We start from the raw sequence: 8,836 nt of genomic DNA, 5'->3' as shown, positions 1-8,836 counted from the left end.
ATAGAGAGGCCACCACTAAAGGCTGGACCGGGAGACGTAACCCAGGAGTATTGGGTGAACTCCTTATTAAGCTCGTTGTGTTTATATGTTTGCCTATTATGTTTTACTTAACTGCTCCATTGCCCGTGTATTTCGCAATCTTATCGATCCGTTGCATAAAATAACATATTCTTATCCATGCACATGAGTCTGTAATACCTTATTTCTTTTCTTAGATCAATTCCAGATCATCTGGAGTCCACACAACTAGTTTTTCAAGCCTACACCTTCCCTAACTATCTACTAGCTTTGCTATCCACTCATACAACTCAGAAGGAAAGGATGCAAAGGAAATTTCACGGATTTCCATATACATGTAGCGCTCCAACCACTGTTCCTTAGTTACTCGCGGATTTCTATTTTTTTTGCACCGCGAACTCGTCAATATTCTTGCCCAACCACCCTTCAATGTCTTTCTTTGTTGGATTCCAGTGGCACAACATTAGACATCCCTTATGTAGATCCCAGTCCCGGAAACGAAACCATTTGTTGAGTTGTATGGGCCTGACCTAGGTTTAAAGATGATTTAGCCAAGCAAATCTCGGTACTACTGGACCTTTCGGCAATAGTCCGCAGACCGCGAACTGGGGTCTCACCCGAAGTAGTAAGGGAGGGTACTAGAACCAGGCTTCCGCACCCATGGGATGTCTGATGAGCTTTTGGCAATCCATGATTTGACCCTACGCGCACGTCACTACACACATCTATTAGCCCCTCACAACGTATGATGTTGTCTTCACACAACCCTACTTGATGCACGATCCATATTATACCCAAGTTCCCTACTATTTAACCTGTTATTACCCAATTACTTAACTTATCTGTGTAAGACTAGTGATAATTAATAGTATATACAGCAATCATATAAGTGCGCGCGATAAAAAAAATAGTATAAATGTAAAGAATGCATTACAAAAGCAAATGCACTAAATTTGGAACCAACTTCTCCTTATTATTCTTTGCTCTAGGTTACAAACTCGACACTTCCCTGTGCACTCAGCTGCAAGGGTCCATGTACTCAACTGTGGAATCTACTAGGACTTTGTGCACTCAGCTATAGAGCCTTTTCCTACTACTACGACCCAATACACTTAGACTCGTACTCTATTCTCTATCTTCGCTCCTTCGCTTCTTCGCTTCCCTCTTTACAACTTAGAGCCTCACTTTATTTATACAATCCCATGGTCCGTGGACCATGGGTAGGCCGACATGACATTACGTTACATTACAACACTTAGGGGAGACAACCCTATGACTCAACCTATACTTCGCGCTCCACCCTCGTAATTCGAAGAGTTTTACAATACATTTGACTAAAATTTGGGCTTTCAGCCTCAAAACATGTTGTGGGGGGATTCCATGCCCAACATGAGCTGAAGATCAATAAAGAAGATTACCGAAGAAACACTATGCATATCTGTTTATATCTATTTACTTCTATTGACGATATATGTTGTGGATGAATAATGTGTTTATGAAACATTGATCTAATGATGCATGATTCACTTGAATAAGTCTTAATAGATGAATGCAATGCATGTTATTTTCACAAAGACTGTGTTGAATTTTTCTATTTTTTTCTAAATAACTTAAGTAGATCTGCATGAACACTAATCTAGGATTGTTCTCAAATGTGTGTAAGTGGATAAGTTAACTGGTAAAGTTCCATAAAATCCAATCATAGACCTTTGCGAAGGTCTGAAGACTGTTTGAATATAGTTGTAGTATCGAGCCCTAGAGGCTTATATATCTACGTGAAGGCAAATCTAGGGTGTAAAAATACATCACACTCCTCTCTGGATGCAGAAACTTGGTTCTAGCATCCCGCTATACTGGTTCGAGTGAGGCGGAATCCTGTGCTAGGCAGGTTGTTGCCGAAAGGGCCAGTAGTGTAGGGTTTTTTTGGTTGGCGCAACTAACTCTAAACCTAGGTTAGGATACCCAAAGCCAGAAAATAGTTTTGTTGTTGGGACTGGGATCTGTCTGAAGGAGATGTGTGATGTCACATCACTAGAACCCGACGAAGATAGAAATTGAAAAGAGCCTGGATAGAAAAATTCACGAATTTAAATTGCAGGAAAATAGGAATTCGTGCCTATCGAAGGAGTAGTGGTTGGATAGGTATTTGTATACGGAGATACACAAAATTTTCTTCTGCACCTTCTCAATCAAATTATATGAGTGGTAAGCCAAGTTAGCAAATGGTCAAGGGAGGTGGAAGCTTGACGTTCCAATAATGTGGACTCGAGAACTGATAAGATGATTAGAAGCCTCTGAAGACAAGATTGTGCAAGCTGTTCATCACTAGCTCGATCGAATTATAGGAGGATTTGTTAAAGAGTTTGTGGTTGATATCTCAGTCAGCTACAACAAAGCAGAGCGAAGGTTTTTCAAGGGACTATGAGGTAAGTATCTAAGATCTTTGAATACCTAGATTAAAATGTTGTTGAGTGAAAAATGGGTTATGCCATTACCTTGATGTTCAGATCTACACGAAGTGGATGATTCTTTAGAGATCAAGAAAGAGTAGGATTGGAGTATAGTCCTCTGATTGGACCTCCTGTAAGTGGTGAAGAAGGGGTGAAACAAACTTCACCGTGGAGCGTTGTTCAGCTAATCACTCAGGGGTTCCCTTGAATAAACCATCCATCCACTCCACCTCCATCTCCACCTCCACCGCATACACCTTCACCCACACCTCCATCACCACGACCTCCATTCAACATGGAGAACATGATGAAATTGTCGATTTTCAAAGGCATTGAGACTGAAGATACAAAGTAGTTCTGGTTTGTTGTGGATGTTGTTTGGACTACACAACAGATTATTGAAGATAATATAAAGAAATCACAGTTGGTTACTACTTTACAGGATCACGCACCTTCCTTACGAGGGATTGAATCCGAACAAGGAGTTTGAAAGAAAGATAGGGGAAAAGGATCTGGTAGAAAGAATGAAGAAAGAATTTGACCTCACGAAGAAGGCGCGGGGATATTCCTTCACCTCAATAAACGACCTCGCAGTTCAAATTGCCACGCAAATCTTGGTAGGAAAGGTGATGATAAAGTGTTGCATGGATGAAGTTTGAACACCCGTAGTATCCTTGGTTGCACAGTGTGTGAAGGGCATGCAGTTCAACTCATCTAGGTACCTATGCCAAGAATTCCTTGTGAATTCCTGCAAAGCCCAGGATGAGACCAAGCCGTTTCATTACACTTGGTTGATGTTATCTATTGTTTTGGTTGCATGGGAGTTTCCAGAGGATAACTAGTTTTCTCCACTTGAAGAAGGACTACTAGAAGCAGCGCAGTTTGTATCTCTATGGGCTACAAAGGACCCTGCGTGGATCACAGAGACAAATATCTTTTGGTTCCTAATGGAAATGAGTCTCCGCATGGCCATCAATCAACGGCCAAGGTTGTCCCCAACCTTGTATACATAGTTGTCAGCCTATGCAACATTCAAGGTTGACTTCCACAGAGTTTACATTCAAGCATGGAAGGATCCACAATAGAAATTACATGACTTGCCATACTTGGTGACAGAGATAAATGTACAGCAGGTGATTACATGATGGCCAGTAGGGGCACACCCCCTTATACTTAGATACTAGAACTAGTAAGGGCATGGGAAGTTCGGCAATTCAAAAGAGAAAGGAAGAAGCTAAGTAGGCTACGTAGAACCTCACTTCACAAAGAAATAAGGAAGCCGTAGAAAAGGCTCGAATGGAGAAAGTGCACATTGCCAAGGAGCAGGCAGAATAGGAGGAGCGTGAGTCAGAAAGAAGTGGCAAATCACCTTCACCAAAGATCGAGGAGGAAGCATTGTCTGAACAAGGTGGTGGGGAAGATGAGGGGAAGAGCACCCCCTTCATTTTGAAGAAGCATAGAACAGGGCAGCATGAAGGTCCCCAGAAAAAGAAAAAATCAGACAAGTCATAGGGTGATCCCATGGTCTTTGTTTAGTCAATTTAGTGTTAGCTAAATTGCTAGTATTTATTGTCAACCCGGGGCTCGTAAGCTGATGAAGTGAAGGTGTACTATATGTACTTAAGTATCCTCTTAGAGTTTTTCTTATCGTTGGGTTGTTGTTGTGGTTAATTAAGTTCCTAGATGGAATGAGAATTTATAAACAAGTGAGTGATGGTGTGTGTGTAAGTGAATTCTAAATGAGTGGAAGTGTGTGTTGAGTGATTTCTAACTATTTGCTTGAAAGGAAATACTTGGAATGAATTAATGAAATTGAAATGACTTGAAATAAACTTTGAAAATAAATGACCACTACCAATGGTACTAGACACCGTTCAAGTTGTTGCCAAATAAAGGAAAAAGAATCACTTTTAGAACCCAAGAATGAAAGATGATCTCTTTCTAACTCAATGCCTCAAAGCACATGTACTGTGTAAAGCACGGAAAGAAAGTAGCTTAAGTGGAATTATAAAAGTGAGAAAAATATGCTTGAAAGACTAATGATAATAATATGCTATTCCTAATACTCTACTTCAGCCATATGTACTATGGGAAGCATGATTAGAAAGTAGTGAGGAAATAGTCTAGGAAACACTTTAAAATCAAAACTTCTACTTTAAAGACTAGTGGTAATGATTTACTCTTTCTAACTCAATACTTCAAAGCACATGTACTGTGTAAAGTAAGGAAAGAAAGTAGTTTAAAAACAGTCCAAAAAGTACCCAAACAAGCTGCAAGTTAGTAATATTTTGATCTTGAAAGATGTTAGCTTATGATGAAGATCATGCATATATGTAAACAGCTCTTTGAGAAATAAATTTAAAAACTAGCTATAAAGGCAAAAACAACACTTGAATTGTCAACTTAAAATACCATCAGCTGCAAAGCAAACACAACACATATAAAAATAAATCCCGGGCAAAAAGGAACCTGCAAAAGATAACACTGATCAGCTGAAAATAAAAGAAGACAAGTAAACAAAACTATACATTTTCAAGAAAGCAAATAAGGAAATGATAAAATGCTGCACAAGAAATACTCTACAAAAGGCTGAGATGGGCAGGGGCCCTCTGTCCATTCAACCATAAAAGACTTCAAATAGCTGGAAACTTCAAAACAGTGCTTGTATTTATTACTCCATTTGCAACAGGTCACAAAATAGAGTGCTGGAAAAAAACAGAGTTTACAACCGCTCCTTAATTCAACACAGTACAGCAAAATATTACCAATCAAAAAGTCTTTTGAGCGTACGCAGACGCATCAATTTATAGGCTTTTCTAACCTATCTACGTGTACAACTAGTTAACAGAAAAACGAAAGACAGTCATGCGTATTAAAGGTCTGTTTTGACACATCACGGTTGCATAACGAGTTTGATGGTTCCTGTCATCATGGATCATAAATCCTGGTTGGATTGCGTTCCCTATCGCCTTCAGAACTTGGACAAATCGCTATTGGAGATGCCGTGACCGAACAGCCTTCAAACACCGTTGAACCACTTTGAGTTGACCGTGGTTAAACCTGCTTTGACCATGGCTGAAGGTGACGTGTATGGTTGAAACAATAGGATAGGAACCTCGACCATGATGATATCTAGGTGCCCATGTGGCCCGTCTAGCAATCTGACACGTGGATCATAGTGTTTAACAAAATGGCTGCAGGATCTCCAGATAGCTGCGGGATCATCAGATAGCTGCGGGATCCTGTAAGTATGTCAAAAAAACTAAACAAATAATCATCCATTAGCAAACTTGCTTGATCATGCTTATTGACACTGAATGTAATGATCTGAGAGGTTTTATGGTGGAAATGAGGCAAAAGTGAAGGAAAGATAAGGAAAAGTGAAGGAAAATGGTAGACAAATGGGTGTAAAATAGAGGTTCTACATACCCCCACTCCGAGGGTATTGCATGTCCTCATGCAATGAAAACACAATTCAGTCCATCTGCTGGGATGCCTCAGCCAGGACATCCAACCTCCTTCTCTTCCTCTGTGTAGAAAAATTAACCTTTGGCTTCTTGAACATACATTTGAATTTCAAGTTAATTAGGGCTCTGTTCAACCTTTGGCATCTTTTCTTCAACCTGCTGTGTTTCTTCTGCCACATGCTCATATGAAGGTAGGTATTATCTTGAATTGCCTTAGCAATGTCCGCTTGTTGCTTCATTTCCTCATTCCTTTGTTTAATGTGACGGTTCAACACTTCAAGCTCATAGATTTCCTGTTTAAGTGAATCTATTTGCTTCTCATAAGACAGAACATTACTTGGCCCAGCAGTTCTTTGCTCCAATGTCTCATAATAATTGTATACCTCCTGTTGCATTGGATCAATACTTGGTGATTTTCTTGGGCTACATTCTTGTTCAATTTCAGTTTCCATCTCTGGCTGGAATAGGCTGTCTTCTCTTGGAGGAGTGGCTGCCTCACGTGATGATGGACTATCCTCAAGATTTACTTGTGTAGCACTCTTCTCAGGTGTGCTAAGGTCAACAAAGAGTGTCCTCATGGCTTTTGTTTTACCTTGCAACCTACTACTCCTTCTCAGAATGACATCACTTTGCATTTCTTTTTGTGCTTTCTCCTTTGGTTCTTGAACTTTTACTTCTTTGGAGTGGGCAGTTTTCTCAAGAAGTTTGGTTATCCTCTGTGCTAAAGGCTGGTTATCCTCTTCTTCACCACTAGAATGCTCTGTGGTCTGGTAAGTTTCTTGCACTATGGATTTCCCCTTATCTTGTTTTTGTTTCTTTTTGTCCTCTCTTTTCTTTTTGGCAGTTTCCTTAGCAAGTTCAGCGAGGGTTTCTGAGATGACCTCTTGAGCACTGTCTTCAGTGGGTTCAATCTCAGGTTCAGGATGATGGACTTCTATTTCTTCTACAGTTTGTCCTTCAAAGACATCAGTCTCAGAGATACTTTCCCTTCTCTTCTTTCTGCTCTTTCTAGGTATAGAAGACTCTCCAGGCTCTGCAAAATGATTCCTTACAAGGAATTTTTCCCATGTGTCTCGTTTTTCTTTTAACTGTTCTTCTATTAATAACTTTACAAGACCATGGTGACAGAGGTAAGCTTCTATATTTCGTGGATTTCGTTGAGCCATGGAACACATTTTCCTAAGGCTTTGAAATAGGAAATAAGGGAGGTTTATATCATGCTCTCCTTGGAACTGAATCATAATTTTACCATGGTAGACATACATCACTCCAAATCTTCCTTCACAAGTGAAAAACTTTTGTACTAACAGCAATAAAGTTTTCCATTCATCTTTAACATGTGAAATTGGAATGCCTTTGGTAAAAACACTTGTGTCCATACCTGGATTTTTGAGAATCCTCTTCCATTGCTGATCTTGGACTGCCCGGTTTTTGAACCATCGTTCACCGGTCTGGGGTAGAGAAGTAGCCTTTGCTACACTTCCTTCGCTGACTGTGATTGTTACATCTCCCACCTCTGCCTGGCTTTCCTTATCCTTAAACGATCTAGCAAAAGCTTTGGTTACTTCCTTATGATAGCCCTTAAATTTTCTGATACATTGTAACCAATTAGCTCTTTGTAGTGCCTCCTCGACCTGAGGATATGCCTCCAAAAAATTCTCACCTTCTGGTTCAGCCCTCAGAAGCTTTCCCATTGACCCCTCGGTTCTGTTTATATACAAATCTGATGGTGACCCTACACAGTAACTTCGGGACTTCACACAGTAACTTTTTGTGAAACAGAGGATATACGGTGCGAAAACGGCTTTAGATACCGGGATTTTACGGATGGAATTGAGAGTTGAGCGGTGGAGTTAGCGTGGATATGGTAGAAATAGTGACTGACAGTCGCAATACGACTGTATCTCAGGTTTACGGCTGTATGGCAGAGGAGAAAAAAAACAGAGGATGGTAACCGTAGATAATGAAACACGGTAGATGATGGTAAGGAATGATAAACATGGAGGGTTTTGAAATTATGGACGGAGCGGCTACCTTCTTCGTTTTCTGATTATGGAGTGACACATGGCTTATGAAACGAGAGCAGAGAGACGTAGTGCGTTAGGTTACGTCATTAGGGTACAGGCCCTTAATGACGCACCACCGTAACAGCCATATGTAATTTGAAAACCTGTAGTGATTATGAACTGGTAGACGTGGAGGATTCGGAGATTTGTAGTTGCATGGGAGAAAGGAGAGTGGGTCATCATTACATTAAGTGGCCAATAAAACATAATCCAAGAAAAGTCGCATAATGAAATAACCATAAGTCTAGGTTTTTGAGCATACCTTGAATCATATTTTATTTGGCTTCTGATGATTTATTAACCTTTGTAAACATTTATTGCTAGCATATGATCTTTCTCCTGGTCTTTGATACTTCTGAGCTGTAAACGTTTTCTTCAGACACACTGTGTTTTTTTGTGTAGGTACAGAAGGCTGCAGGAAAGCTAATCAGCTGCAGGATCGTCAAACAGCTGCAGAATTGTAGTGAAGTCTTCTTAGCTGCAGAAAAACACTTTAGTTGCCAAAAAAAACTTTATTATTGAAGTGAAATGGAGTGAAGAAATGAATGGATGAATGGATGAGTGAAAAACAGTGAGGTGGAGTGAAGAAATGAATGTATGAATGGATGAACGAAATAAATGGAATGGAAATGAAAGAGGGAAAGGGAGTTTTTTTTTTTTTTTTTCTTGGGAAAACATGAGGTGTCAGGTGACCCTGATTTTCACCTTATGTTTTCTGTATGAGACTGCCAATCAGAGATTGGTTTTCAGGCTCATACACTTATTTTTTCTTTTCCTTTTTTTTTTTCTTTTTTTTTTTTTTTTTTTTTTTTTTTTTTTTTTCAAATTGAAAGAA

This window comes from Pinus tabuliformis, chromosome 9 (genome assembly GCF_031772625.1).
Source record: "Pinus tabuliformis cultivar Carrire ecotype Pingquan chromosome 9, CPIR1, whole genome shotgun sequence".
Lineage (NCBI taxonomy): Eukaryota > Viridiplantae > Streptophyta > Pinopsida > Pinales > Pinaceae > Pinus > Pinus tabuliformis.
This window is presented reverse-complemented; position numbering follows the sequence as displayed.